The 14,125-nt window shown below is 33.3% G+C and overlaps 1 pseudogene; it reads left to right on the top strand.

The window, feature by feature from the left end:
* Positions 1–916: 916 nt before the first annotated feature.
* Positions 917–5,195, top strand: LOC149531001 (uncharacterized; annotated as a pseudogene).
* The last annotated feature ends 8,930 nt before the right edge of the window (positions 5,196–14,125 follow it).

Genomic DNA, 14,125 nt, shown 5'->3' with positions numbered 1-14,125 from the left:
ATTAAGAGAATCCCCCTCAAGCCAAATTTTCTTCAAATTCATACTCTTGGCAAAACTAAGACCACAACGAGTTGCACTAGCTTCTACAACAAGGTTAGTTTGTTCCCCGATAGGAATAGAATAATACCCAAACCATCCCCATTCATATTTCTGATAATGACACTGCAACCTGCAATCCTTGGGTTGTCCTTCGAGGCCCCATAAAAATTAATCTTACACTAGCGCTGTGGTGGACAATCCCACCTAGCCAAATTCCTAAGATTATTATCATTCTGAGAGATGCTTAACCCTTCCAAATTCCAATTCTGAATCACTTCACCTTCCCATTCATTTTGAGGTTCACGACCTTTCCCAAAAATTAAAATATTCTCAATCACCATGTGCTTAATCTTATGAAATAACTAAACATAATTAGTCTCCTTTCCTTTGAACACCCTATCATTTCTTTCCTTCCACATGCCCCTGGAAAGAAATAAGAGGATGAACTCCCATAACTTCATAATCAAGGTATTACAAGAAGGAGACTTCCATGCTAAGAATAACTCTTGAATACTAAAGGGGAAAACCCAGCCTGTAACCAACCTTCCACGGATCCTTTCCCATAACCTTCTACTATAAGAGCAGTGAATAGTCAAATGATTAATTGAATGTTCCTCTTCCTTGCAAAGATAGCACCTACTGGTAAGACACATACCTTTCTTCATTAAATTATCAATAGTAAGAATTTTATCCTGCAAAAGAATCCAAAAAAATATGTTAACTTTAGGGGTCAAGCCTTTAAACTAGGCTTTAGCCTAGAAAGGCACCTAATAGTCTTTGAAAGAATTGCCATAATCAAGAAATCATTTGTTAATATTGTATAAATCTCTAAAATTTGTTTGATTATGATTTTTTCACTCCACTAGATGGTTTGTGAATGATTGTGGGAAATTGTGTGATAGCAAACAACAATGAGTTACCAATATTACCCAAGTTGTTTGGCTTCTCTATTCATGTTGTACCTACTTCTTCCCTTCCTCATGCTCATGGAATCCTAATAAAGAATAAGTTTTCTCTTCCTCATCCTTGTTCTTCTTCTCCCTTTGCAAAATATGATGTCAAATACTTCACACAAACTTTGGATCATTTCACCTTCACTCCACACAACTATGACACATGTCAATAAAAACATCTCATCAATTCAAAATATAGGGGTGGTGCGTGTTCTAAATTTCCCATCTTTGTGTATATGGGGAATGAGGGATATATTGAATGGTTTACTCAAAACACTGGGTTTATGTTTGAAATTGCTCCTCAATTCAAGGCCCTTCTTGTCTTCATTGAGGTATGTTCTTCTTTGCTCTGATCTACATTTCTACTCCATTATTGATAAAATCTAGCTGGAAAGAATAGAATAGTCATTAAATATATATAAATACAAAACAAAGGTAACTACTATATAAAGATCTCAAAAGTGTACATTATAATGCTTCTTTAAAATATCTCTGATCTAAATCTTATTAATGCTTCTTCAAAACATCTTAGATCTAAATCTTATTATCCATTATGAGAAAAAATGATCTTGTATATTTATTGTTTAAAGTTTTGATTGATTAGGGTGATTCATCTGAGATCAAGCTATCTTCCTCAATAAGATTCATCTATCAATATAGTTTTTCATGAATTAATTAAACAAAACAAAACTTCAAAGTTGTTTAAATTTGACAGAACAATGATATCTCGAGGTCATAAAATCTAAGAAATGTTTTTCTCATAAAGATCATGACTCATCTGAGATCACACTATATAACCTATTAATTAGAATGGTTTTGATGAGTCAATGGAACAAATCAAAGTTTAAAGTTTGTAGTTCAAATATGAAGAAAAATTTATCTCAAGGTCATGAAAATCTAAGAAATTGTTAAGATGATTTATCTGGAATCACATTATTTCCTTTAGTGGTAGTCATTAATTAGAATGGATTTGATGAATCACTCAAATAAAACCAAATATAAGGTCCTCTTCTTTACTAGTACTGATTAATAAGAATGGTTTTGATGAACCACTCAATCAAATCAAAATTTTAGGTCCAATAGAACAATAGTATGATGTGATCATAAAAAATCCAGAGAATGTTTTTCATAGGCATGACAATTGCAAAAAAAATAGTATCATAATTTTGTTTTAGAATAAACTATGGAAGTCTATTTGTTACTATTTTTCTTTGATTAGGAAAAGATGATCTGACTATAGGTTTATATTTATTTTCTTTTAGCACCTATACTATGGAGAATCAATGCCATATGGGAGTCAAGAAATAGCTTACAACATTGTCACTAGAATGGGCTTTCCCAGTGCCTCTCAAGCTTTGGCTGATTTTGCTGTATTGATTACAAATCTGAAAAATAATTTAACAACATAGGATTCACTGGTAGTTGTGTTTGGAGGATCTTATGGTGGAAGTAAGTTTTTTTCAATAATTTTGTCTCATAACTTCAAATTCTAGTGATGAAACCATGTTTTTATGTTTAAAAAATATATAATGGGTTTGCAATGTTAGCCACCTAGTTTAGGCTCAAGTATCCACATATTACATGTTGGAAATGATTGAAAAGATCATGACTGAAGAATAATGGAACTGGAAAAGAATGTTTTCAATCATTATTTTTTCATTGATGTCAAACTTGCTACTTGCAGGAATGACAATTGCTTAAATGATCCAAATACTATCAATTGGTTGATTGACAAGGAGGAGGCAATCAATAAGATGTAACTAGAGCACCTAAAGAAAGGTTGAAGTTATGATGTTGTAACAAAGTATAAGGATCACTTAAGCCATTGATGAAATAGTGTATTGATGACATACTCTAAGAGAATGGACACACTAAGACACATCAAAGATATAAGGTTCAACTAAGTTCATTTGAGAGAGCTGAGCAAGCTAGTTAGAGCTAAGCAAATTCTTAGTTGAAGTTGAGCAAGTTCAACTTCAGTGTGTGCCGAGCAATCCTTCAAGTGCCCAGTAACACACGACTATTCAAGTACCGAGTAACTCAGGATACAACAGGAGCCAAGCACTACGGAGTAAATAGAAGCCGAGTGATTCAAGAAAATAATAGAAGTCGAGCAATACAGGAAAATACTTTAGGTGCCGAGCATCAAAAAAAGGTAATGGATGTGGAGAAAATTTCTTCAGGTGTCGAGCATCAGTAAATGCAGTGGAAGCTGAGTAACACAGAAGGAGCTGAGCATCAGTAAACCAATGATGCCGAGTTGCTGCATTATTTGTTAAGTCAAAAGATTCACCAAATCAGTAACGATAAGTTTGTTACATTGAATTTTGTGAATTAGTTGGATGAAAAGGATGATGAGTAGATGTCACAAAATTTAATGTAAACCATGCAAACCAATTCAAGGCGAATGTTGATGGACTTATCATGAAGTTTTTGGAAGAAACAATTTGGAGGGAAAACAATATCGTTCTCTTAGATCAAATCAAATTAATGAGCAGGAAGATTTGAGTGGGAAACGTAGAACAAAACTTCTTTATAAGGAGTTATAGGTCAAAAGATCAAAGTCTAGTAGTGGTCGTGGTCATGTGAAGAAGCCAATAGAAGGCTAGTGTGAAGTGTCAAGAAGAGGACACAGTGAGGAGTAAGCACAGCGCATCGAGACTCTGAGTTGATTAAGTGACTATAGAGTGCATTGGCATAACGAGTGGAAGAACTCAAGGAGACAGATCTTGAAGGGTGGACAAGCTGTTAGCACTTCAAGGAAGAAAATCCAAGCAAAGAAAATAATTGAAGAGAGATATGAAATCTGCAAGGTTAGAGTTGCAATCTTTATCAGGTCAAAACCTTTCTAATACTTTGTTACCATTGTATTAGACATTGAAATCCTACATTGCTAGGTTATCTTAATAGCTAGGTCGATAAGCCTCAGGAAAATGATAGAAGATCCCCAGGAGAAGGATAAGAGATCCTTAGGAGGAGGATAGGAGATCCTTAGAGAGGGGTAAAAGATTCTTTTGAGAAGGTGACTATAAATCCCATGGACTTGGGTGGGCCTAACAGCTCTATGTAAATCCTTTAATAGGGTGACATTCTAAGTTGAATGTTCTTAAGTCCTCTAATAGGGCACACTCCTAACAAGGTGTAGAAATCCTTTAACAGGGTCACATCTGACAGTGTGTAAAGCCTTTAACAGGGAAAACCATCAGAAGTGGTTGAAATCAATTGCGCAGTTATTTTGTGGGTGTCATCCCCACCCTAGTTTTACCTTATTCCTGGAGGGTTTTTGGCTCACCAAAATCCTTTGTGTTATGATGTGATGCATGTTTACTTTTCATGATTGTTTAATGTTTAACTGCATGCATGATAATTTCAATTATATGCCATTAAGGATTTGACAGAATTTTTTTTTTGTATTGGACATTATTGGACTTTGGATAACTGATTCACCCCCCCAGTTATTCTAAAAGAATTCTAACATTACAATTGTGGCATTTGCATCATTTGCTCCAATTTTGACTTTTGATGTCATTGTAGTTCTAGCTAGTTTCAAAAATATTGTCTCAAATGATTTTAGGGTGTTATCAATTCTTTCTTCCATAGTTCATAACATTAGAATGCAAATTTTGGGTTATAATGTGTTTATTCATTTGATCAAAAATTTAAATTACATCTTGAAAGCAACAAATCATTATTTTTTTTCCTTTCCATTTTCATATTTCCTTGATACTATAAGTGACTTAGTCACATAAACAAAAATAATTTAACTTAAAACTTTTTACTTTATAGTTGAATTTTGATAATAACATTACAACTTGAGTTGTGAAAAATATCTCCTACTCATCATTATTTTTATAGTTTGAAAATGCTATATACACTATATAATGAATTTAGGATTTTTTTTTGAGTTTTGATAGAGTGAAAGCAAACAATGCTTAAATGTGATTAAGAAGTCATGGAAGATATTGAAGGAAATGTCATTAACTCCAAGTGACAGAATATTGATCCAAGAACCTTTCAAACTCTGCAAGTAAAATTATATTTTTTGGTAAAAATATTTTTAAATATTTAATTTTTTTCCTACTAAAAAAGTGTTCTCATTGGTGCAGAGATAGCAACATTGACAAGGTGGAAGGCTAGTTGAATATAACTTATTTTGAAGCTGTAGAAGTAGATTATCCAATCCTTACTAACTTCACATATTGATGACATTTTTTTTTTCATTGATGATAGTTGATTAAATCTTAATATATTATTTTCTCTTGCATTGTAGTTGGTTCATGAATTGCTTGATGGTCATGGCTAAACAATCTTTACAACTACTACTACTATTAATGTTTTGACAGTAAATTTTGAACCTATCAACTGAAGTATGATAGCCATGCCAACAGCTTTGAAGAGGTGATTATTTTATATTATAATGGATTTGAATTAGGAAAGACTAGAGCAAAAATAATAAATCTATGTAGAGAACAGTGACACAGGCATGCTTTATTTTACTCTTTGGTTGATTTGCATAAAGTAAAAGTATTTTGAAGGTTGGATTAAATCTGATTGGAGTTCAAGTTTATCTTTTGTAAACTACATCCCTTTTACTGCTCTTTATTTTAATTGATATGACTTTTCTTATCTCATTCCTGTAGTATACTCAATGCACAGACACAATGTAGAAAATAATGAATGTGTATACTTAACGTGTAGGCACAAGGTAGGAAAGAATGTTTGTTTTCAAGTAGTTTCTCAACATATTATTTTAAATTACCAGTTTAGAGAACTTTTACAAGTGTAAAAGTTCTAAATTATTGATTTACCCCTCCCTCCTCTCATTATGCTATTCAGAGTTAGGTTACATTTTAAATAATTTTTCATAGGTTTACTTAGAGTTTTCATTCCCCATTGAGTACATATTGAAGGAAAATCCTTTTTGATGTATCTTGACAAATTTGATTTGTCAATGAAATGCAAGGAAATGCTATTGTGTGAGTACTCTAGCATTAGAGCTAAGTTTGCAGGTGCATTCCTTCATGGTTGAGGTGGTGCTCTTATTCTTTCACATTTTCTTTTTGTCATTTGACACATTTCTAAATTTATTTACTTTCTTACACATTCATTTAGGAATGGAACAAGTGGTATCAGATTTCTATTGGTTCTCACTGAAGTGTTTTAAATTTATATCGTAGATCCTTGGAGTTACTTGATTAGGGAACAAGGGAACAAGATTTTGGGATGGGGACCAAGGGCATAAGTTTTTGGGTGGTAGGGAAAAATAGAAAGGTGGTTTTGTAATTACATATGATACTTGACAAATTCCTAGTGCAAGCTTTCAAGGTGCGTTCAAATGATTTTCAAATCAATAACATTTCCTCAATCCCATCTATGGATGTTGCCCACATAGTTGATTGTTCCCAGTTAGTCATGAAAAATCTCTTATATCTCATGCGATATCACCACCAGATGAGTATTCTTCTTCATTTTATAATTATCCAATTAGGTCCATTGTTCAATTTTTTGGACTTTCATTTTGAAACTCTTCAAACAACCCGACAAACAAATAGTAAAACTTGAAGATAAATATTTTAGATATTTATCATTAAGTTTTTTAAAAAATAGATAATATTGATCGAGAGTTCAACCAATGCTAATCAACATTGGTTAATATTTCGACCAAACTTTGGTCAAAATTTTGACCAAAGCATCAACCAAGATATTGTCATGGGTTTGGTATTCTGGTCAATTGAGGGAGCCATTTTGACCAAGTTTGGTCAAAATTTTGATGTACCTTCTCACAAACAAGGGAGACCATTTTTGACCAAATTTGGCATCAATATTTTGACGTTGACAAGGATTGGTCAAAGTTTCGACGAGGAAAATAGTGATAAGACAATTTGTAGATCATTTGACCAACATGAGTAGAGAATTTAACCAATTTTTGTCAAAATAAGAGGCCAATTCTATTAGTGGATGAACCTAGAAAATTACAAATTATAAATAGACTCCTTCCAATGACTATGCATAAGGTTTGTGCAAAACTGGTAGAATTAGAAAGCATAATGGGATTCAAAGACATTCAATATGATTCTTTGAATAATGATGATCAAGTTAAGCTTGAAAGCGCAATGATAGACATGATGATCAAGTTCAGGTGCACACCCCTAGAATTGGAACTAATTTTCTAGAGGGCTTATGCAAAAGAGTGGATGCTAAGTGGAAATGGGCATTGTCCACTAAAAAAAAAATAAGAATGACAAAATTGGCACAAGTTATTCCAGATTTAGGGAAGAATCACATGTCTATAGCCCTTAAAGATTTTGTTAAGAATTTTATGTTGAATGATAGGGCATATAAAGTTTTGAAAAGTAAAGCTCATGAAGTTGAGCAAGACAACATTAGAGTACAGAAAGAAGCATTTGGATTTCTTACTTCATTTGTGGAGGTGAGGGAAGGTCGAGATACTATTGAATTCAAAGATGAATATAAGCAAGAAATGACCAAATTGACAAAGGATATTCAACAACTTTTCAAAAGGTGTGAACAGAAAGAGCCAGTCACAATTGAAGATGACATTGACACCCCTCCATCAAATCCAAATATACTGACAAAACAAGAAATTCAAGGTTTAATGAAAGACTCAAGAAAACTATGTACTAATCCAATCTTGTTACAGAGAGTTGAATATCCAAAGCTTGAAGTCAAAAAGATTGATGATGTAAATGTCACATCAGCTATAGAGGATACAAGTGCCGAGAAACTTGGTAAGACATTAATTGGATATAAACCACCAACTTTTATGCATATTTTGAAAAAGGAAGCAAATTTTGAGAAAGATTCTTGCACTAAATTGGTCGAAGATGAAGACACACAAAAAGAGAAAGAGGCTACTCAAGCTCTTATTCAATTTTTGAGTGTAAAGGCTACAAAACCTACAAATGTGACACCTATGAAATAGGTGATTTCTACACCAGTGCAACAACCAAAGTTGAGAACAAGTGAGAAGGGGAAACAATTGAAATTGTCACTACCTAGTGATACACCCTCAAGATCTTAGGATGTAACTCATGCAGGTGGAGAAGATGATGAGTTAGTGAGCCTTGATGAGGTAATTACATTACCTAAGTATGAATTGAATGATATTACCTTAGAACAAATGCAATAATTGCAAATCTTGTTGAGTCGTAAGGAAAAACAAGAGTAGCTAAAGAGAGAGTAGAAAAGAAGACATGACTTCATAGTGTCAAAGATATTTGTATAGATGTGTTTGGAATCATAGACGTGAACAATAAACATACAATTGTAGATCAAATAGTGTATTTAGTTGATAAAATCCAAATAGATGACATAAAAACCAATGAGAAGTTATTAAAATGGTCTGAGAGAAGAATGGAACATAAGGTTTTATAGAATGTCTCACATGAACTTGTACAAAGACAAGCCGAGCTTTCTACATCTATTACATAGTTGGAAATTATTTTGAAGACCATCAATTCTTTATACTTAAAATTATGTGATATAGATTTCTTTACAAAAGACACTACATGTTCATTAGAGATATTGCATGCAGATATAAGAGTGAATGTTATCACATTGGGCAAGAACGCAAGTTTAAGCTCATCCTCTTATAGTGAACTAACATTTAGTTAGAATAGGTTAGCCGAGCTTACGACTAGAGATATAGAGATAAGGTATAAGTTGAAATTGATTCAACTTCAGTTTTTGCCACATATAGAGATAATTCATAAGGTAATCTCTGTTGCTAGAGATATTTTGAAGAAAGAGATAAAATTTTCACACATTGCAAGATTCATTGATCTATTTGTCAAGCAAGAAATTCAATTTCAAAGTTTGGAAAATGTATGGGAGAGATGGAATAAAGGCTATGCCAATATTGTGGAAAGTCATCAACAATTCTTTGATAACTATCAACTTACCCCAACAACCCCAAGTTCCATTAGTGACAAAAACAAGGGGGAATGAGCATGAAAACAAGGGGGATTGAGAATGAAAATAAGGGGAATGAAAATGAAGATGATATATGAGGATATGAAAGAATAAGACACAGAGAGTCAATACGCAAATCAAAGATTAGCTATTAGATTTTATAGGATCACATTATGGTATCAAGGGGAGTACTCATTTTTGAGCAATATATGATTTCATGACTAAGTGTTTTTTCCACTAATGTCAAAGGGGGAGATTGTTGATCTCTAAGCTTATGTTGTCAATTACTGTCAAAACACTTAGTCATTTACTAGACAAGATTACAAGGTCATTACTGCAACTGAGTTATCTAGTAAAGGATGAGCATACAAAGCTTATACCAAGTAGGATAGTGATTGTTGAGTATTTAGTACCGACCGAGTAGATGAATGGATTGAGCAGATGAATGGACCAAGCAGATGAACAGACTGAGTAGATGAATGGATAGAGCAGATGAACACACTAAGAAGATGAATAGACCAAGCAGGTGAATGAGCTGAGAAATATCATAGAGACCAAGCATGTTGTCAAGCTATCAAGAGATGAGTAAACAATTATATAGAAGCCAAGTAACAACATGAAGATGTTTACATGAGCAAGCATTAGAACACCCAAGTGCCAAGTAGTTTAGTTTTGATATATAACTTTGTAATGGCACAAACTCATATGTAAACCATTTTGGCCAACTTTTCTATGACATTCTATATTTGAAGAGCTAGCTAAGATGTAGATCACATGTCATTGCAAAAGGTAATGATCCCAAGGCATGCGGTTCAACCAATCAAAAAAAGGGATAGAAATGACAAAAGATGATGAAGTGTAAGTCGTCCATCAAGATCTAGAACCTTCACATGGCATCTATTTAAGGAGGATTCTAACCCTAGAATTAGAGAGGTTGACAAGATGTGTAAGAGTGTAGCAGATAGAGAGAAATCAAAGTATTGATGGACTAAATAGATTTATCAGATCAGAAGATCAAATCAGAGATACAACAAAGAGGAGACCCAAGATTAGCTTGCAGAGGAAACCAAGGGTCAAGTATTGAATCAACTATAGTTAATTGAAATAGGATAAATCTCTTAACAAATTACTTACTTCATTGTGAGTGTAAAATCCTTTAACAAGGTGAGACCTAATAGTCTCTTAAAGCTTTTAATAGGGAAGACCCCTCACATGTTAGATCATATCTTATGATCAAACATTGTAACCCTAATAGGTTAACTTTAATATTGCAACAATGAAGATTTGTGGGTTTCATCCCCACCCCAGTTTTACCTTCATCTTGAAGTTTTTCTGGGTTACCAAATCATTGTGTTATGTGTTGAACTATTTGTGATGTGATATATTTCATTTATGTTTCAGCATTTCAATTTTAATGATAAATCTATGAGATGAATTAGGTATGAATGAATGGAATTGATTTCAAGTCAAAATTTTAAGATGCTGATTCACCCCCCCTCTCAGTATCTTGTTTCCCATATACTTATTCCAACAAGGCTCCAAAGTTTTACATTAAAATCTCCAATCTACTTTATCGTAAGCCTTGTGAATTTCTAACTTGATTAGCATACAGGGTTCCTTGTGCATTTGAGTTGAATGTATTAGTTCTTGGATAATAATTATACCACCACAGATTGACCTACTTAGAATGAAACCAATTTGTTCTTTAGAAATTAGTTTAGGTAATACTATTTCCATCGTATTTTCTAATGCAATAGAAAGTATTTATAGATGGTGTTGCATAATGCTATGGGCCTAAATACCCCTTGTTCCTCACATTCTGATTTCTTTAAGATTAACACTAAATAGGTATTATTAATCTCAGCTAAGAGAGACCTTGAATTTTTGGTCACCATAATAGCCCCCCATAGGTCATAGCATAAAATATCCTAGCATCTTTGAAAGAAAAATACATGAAAGCCATTTAGATCCAGATATTTATTTGGATTGAGGTAAGAAAGGACTTCTTTATTAGCCTATTATTGTGATCCCTATAGGCTAATTATTGTGGATAGAGGATCTTCTAAGGTAAAGGATTGGCTTGGGAGGGTCTTGTCTTCTCCACAATTCAGTAAGTTATTGATTGGTCTCTGTTTGGCTTAGACTAGACTTTGTTCGGGCTTAGTTTTGTATACTTACGATTTGTGGTAAGTCAAGTATTGATTGCCCTTTCTATTTTTGGAAAGTACATTTGGTCACATGGGGAAATAATATGAGTGAGTCCTAGTTCAGACGTCATAATTAAAGGATAAGTATTTTGGGAGCTATTATCATTTTGGTGGCCAAATTATTATTAAATCATTAAATGGTTTATTATAAAGTTATAATTTCACTTAAGTTGAGGATTGAGTCATCATTGGAAGGGGTCATTTATTATATGTAGCCAAGTATTAAATATTTAAAGTGATGTTGTGTTGGAAAGTTTCAAGAGTTGGGTTCTTTTGGGAAACTTTCCTAGTTTCTGAAGTTGAGTTCTTTTATAAACTTTTACCAACAAAGTGTTATAAATATGATCTCATTTCATTGGAAAAAGTACACTTGGATATTTATTTTCTTCTGTTTCCTTTGTGAATTTTCTTGAGGTTATGAATTTTGATGCCCTTGTTGAAGTATAGGGGATTGAATTCTTAGTTGTCCATTGGATCTACAATTAAAGTATTATTGATTCAAATCCGAGATTTTGTTCTAAGTTGCATTGCTAATTTTGCTAAGGTATACAATTGGTCATCTCCTCCTATATTTTCCTATGGCTAAGGAGAAGTCTACTACTAAAGGTTGTGATCACTCCATTTCCATTGCTGAGCTATACTGGACTTGGTATCTAAATTTTTGATGTTAATGGGGCGTCTTCCATTACTATTTTTTCACTATTACTTGGAAGACACTGTTGTGATTGGGTTGTATTTGATCTTGGACACCAGTCTTGGAGTTTATTTGGTGATAATTGCTACAATCCATTACTTTTTTTTGTGATTAGAGGATTCTATATTTATTGTAGAATTGAATCAATTAATTCATCCTGGCATTTAATATTGGCAACCCCACCCAATTCTAGTTTAGCACTACAATCTGGGCATTTTCCCTTAAGGCAGTATAATATAGTTTGTTGCTGTTGTATGATATTCTTCATAGAATAACTGTGATCTGCCCTATCCTTTTATTACCATTTTTTGGGGTCTAGCATTTTTTTATTTGGTGTGTAAGACAAAGAAGATTGGGATTACTACTAATCGCTAAGATTATAGGTTCATATCTACTTTCAAATGCCACAATAATATTGTAACAATAGTAGATGAAATAATTGAATATATATATATATATATATATATATATAGTAAGGTTCTCAATATGATAAGTCCATTAGTTACATTCAAAGTACCGATTGTTCTGCTCTAAAATTATAATCTATTACCTTGGCATAAGTTTTCTTGCAATCTAATTTGATTAGATATAATGGCGTTGAATTGTGAAATTTATCAGTTTTGGCATTGTATATTTTTTTGAAGAAAAGTTCAAAATTATACATATCTCAATTTAAAACAAAAAAAAAACACAAAAATAAGATTAGCAATTTTTTTCCAATTATGTTAAGTGATAGCTCAGGGTTATTACAGTGGTATTAGAGTAGTTTCTTGCTAGCCTACAAGAATTGAGCTATGTTATTATTATTTTTAGTGCTTACTTCTGAGATTGTTAGATAGACTTTGTGATTGGTATTTAGTGACATGGATGGTGATAGGAGATTCATTCTGGGTAGATATTATACTCGCAAAGGGTGTACTTCTCCACCTAGGAATAAAGGACATGTGTTACAATTTGGTATTCTGAAACAATTAAATGTTGGTAAATGAGTTGAATCAAAATCACAAATAGATGACCCAAGTGATTTCAAATCTGAGATTTGAGCAAAGCATGATATCACTTTTTCAAAGAGTGAAATGTGATGATACAGTGGTGGCTACAGATGTGCGAGACATTTCTTTTGAGACACTACATGAATTGGATGGATGTAGAGTATAATGGGTTGTCATGCTAGGTTGAGTTAGATGATACGGTTGTTGATACAAGCACCTAGAATTATGTGTTTGATGGCAATCCAATGATAGTGAAGGGAGGAGTATGCGAGGATACTATCATATCAGTAGCCACTTATGTGTTGTTCGAGCCATCTATCAAGGAGTTTAGAGGTATGCATGAGGTTGTAGATGTGTTCTATGATAACAATACACATGTTATTGATGATGAGGTGAGTGATGTAGAGAAAATAATATGTTATACTACTAATAAACACAGTGTTGATGTTCACTTTGCAGACAATACCATGTTCAACATGGATGTAACATTGTCTTATGACAATTTGTTGTTTGAGGTTGATGTTGATCACTCACTTGATTGGAGTTGGACTCAATTTTCATCATCTATAGATTTGGTTTAGTTTTTTGTTGGGGCAGTTGGTGATGTTCCTACATCCACATACTTTGACGTGGCTACACCTATTGTTGATAGAATTGGCATGAGTGCATAGGGTTCTCCTATAGCTACGTATTTTTTAGCGATTTTTGGTGATAATTAGGATTCCAATCCATTATATATTATGTGGGTGGATACAAGGAAGAAGAGGATGCATAGATCTTCTATGGAGTTTCCTTCTGGTGACATTCTAACTTCTACAACATCAACACAAGTTTTGGGTGCTATGTTGCAAGACATGTTGTTGGTCTTGATGTTGTTGGTTTGCAATTCGTTAAGTGTTGATAGGGATGTCACACACTTCTTTATTTGGGATCTAGGTTGAGGTTCGAGTGCACTATGTTGCAGGATTTCTTGAGGGCAAGCAATCTCAAGGAAGGAGGACTGTAATGTCCCCATTTTTTCCAACATCAAAATTTCAGGGATTAACCTATTATTGTGACCCTCATAGGCTAATTATTGTGGATAGAGGATCTTCTGAGGTAGAGGCTTGGCTTGAAAGGGTCTTGTCTTCTCCACAATTTAGTAAGTTACTGGTTAGTCTTCATTCCGCTTAGATTGGGCTTAGTTTTGTGTACTTACTATTTGTAGTAAGTCGAGTTTTGATTGAGATGAACCTTTTCTACTATTGGAAAGTGCATTTGGTCACATGAGGAAATAATAGGAGTGACTCCTAGTTTAGATGACATATT

The sequence above is a fragment of the Cupressus sempervirens genome, chromosome 11, assembly GCF_028749045.1.
Source record: "Cupressus sempervirens isolate cs-2001-9-10 chromosome 11, ASM2874904v1, whole genome shotgun sequence".
NCBI classification, from domain to species: Eukaryota; Viridiplantae; Streptophyta; class Pinopsida; order Cupressales; family Cupressaceae; genus Cupressus; species Cupressus sempervirens.
The sequence above is the reverse complement of the archived record's forward strand: the minus strand, read 5'-3'. Positions and strand labels throughout refer to the sequence as shown.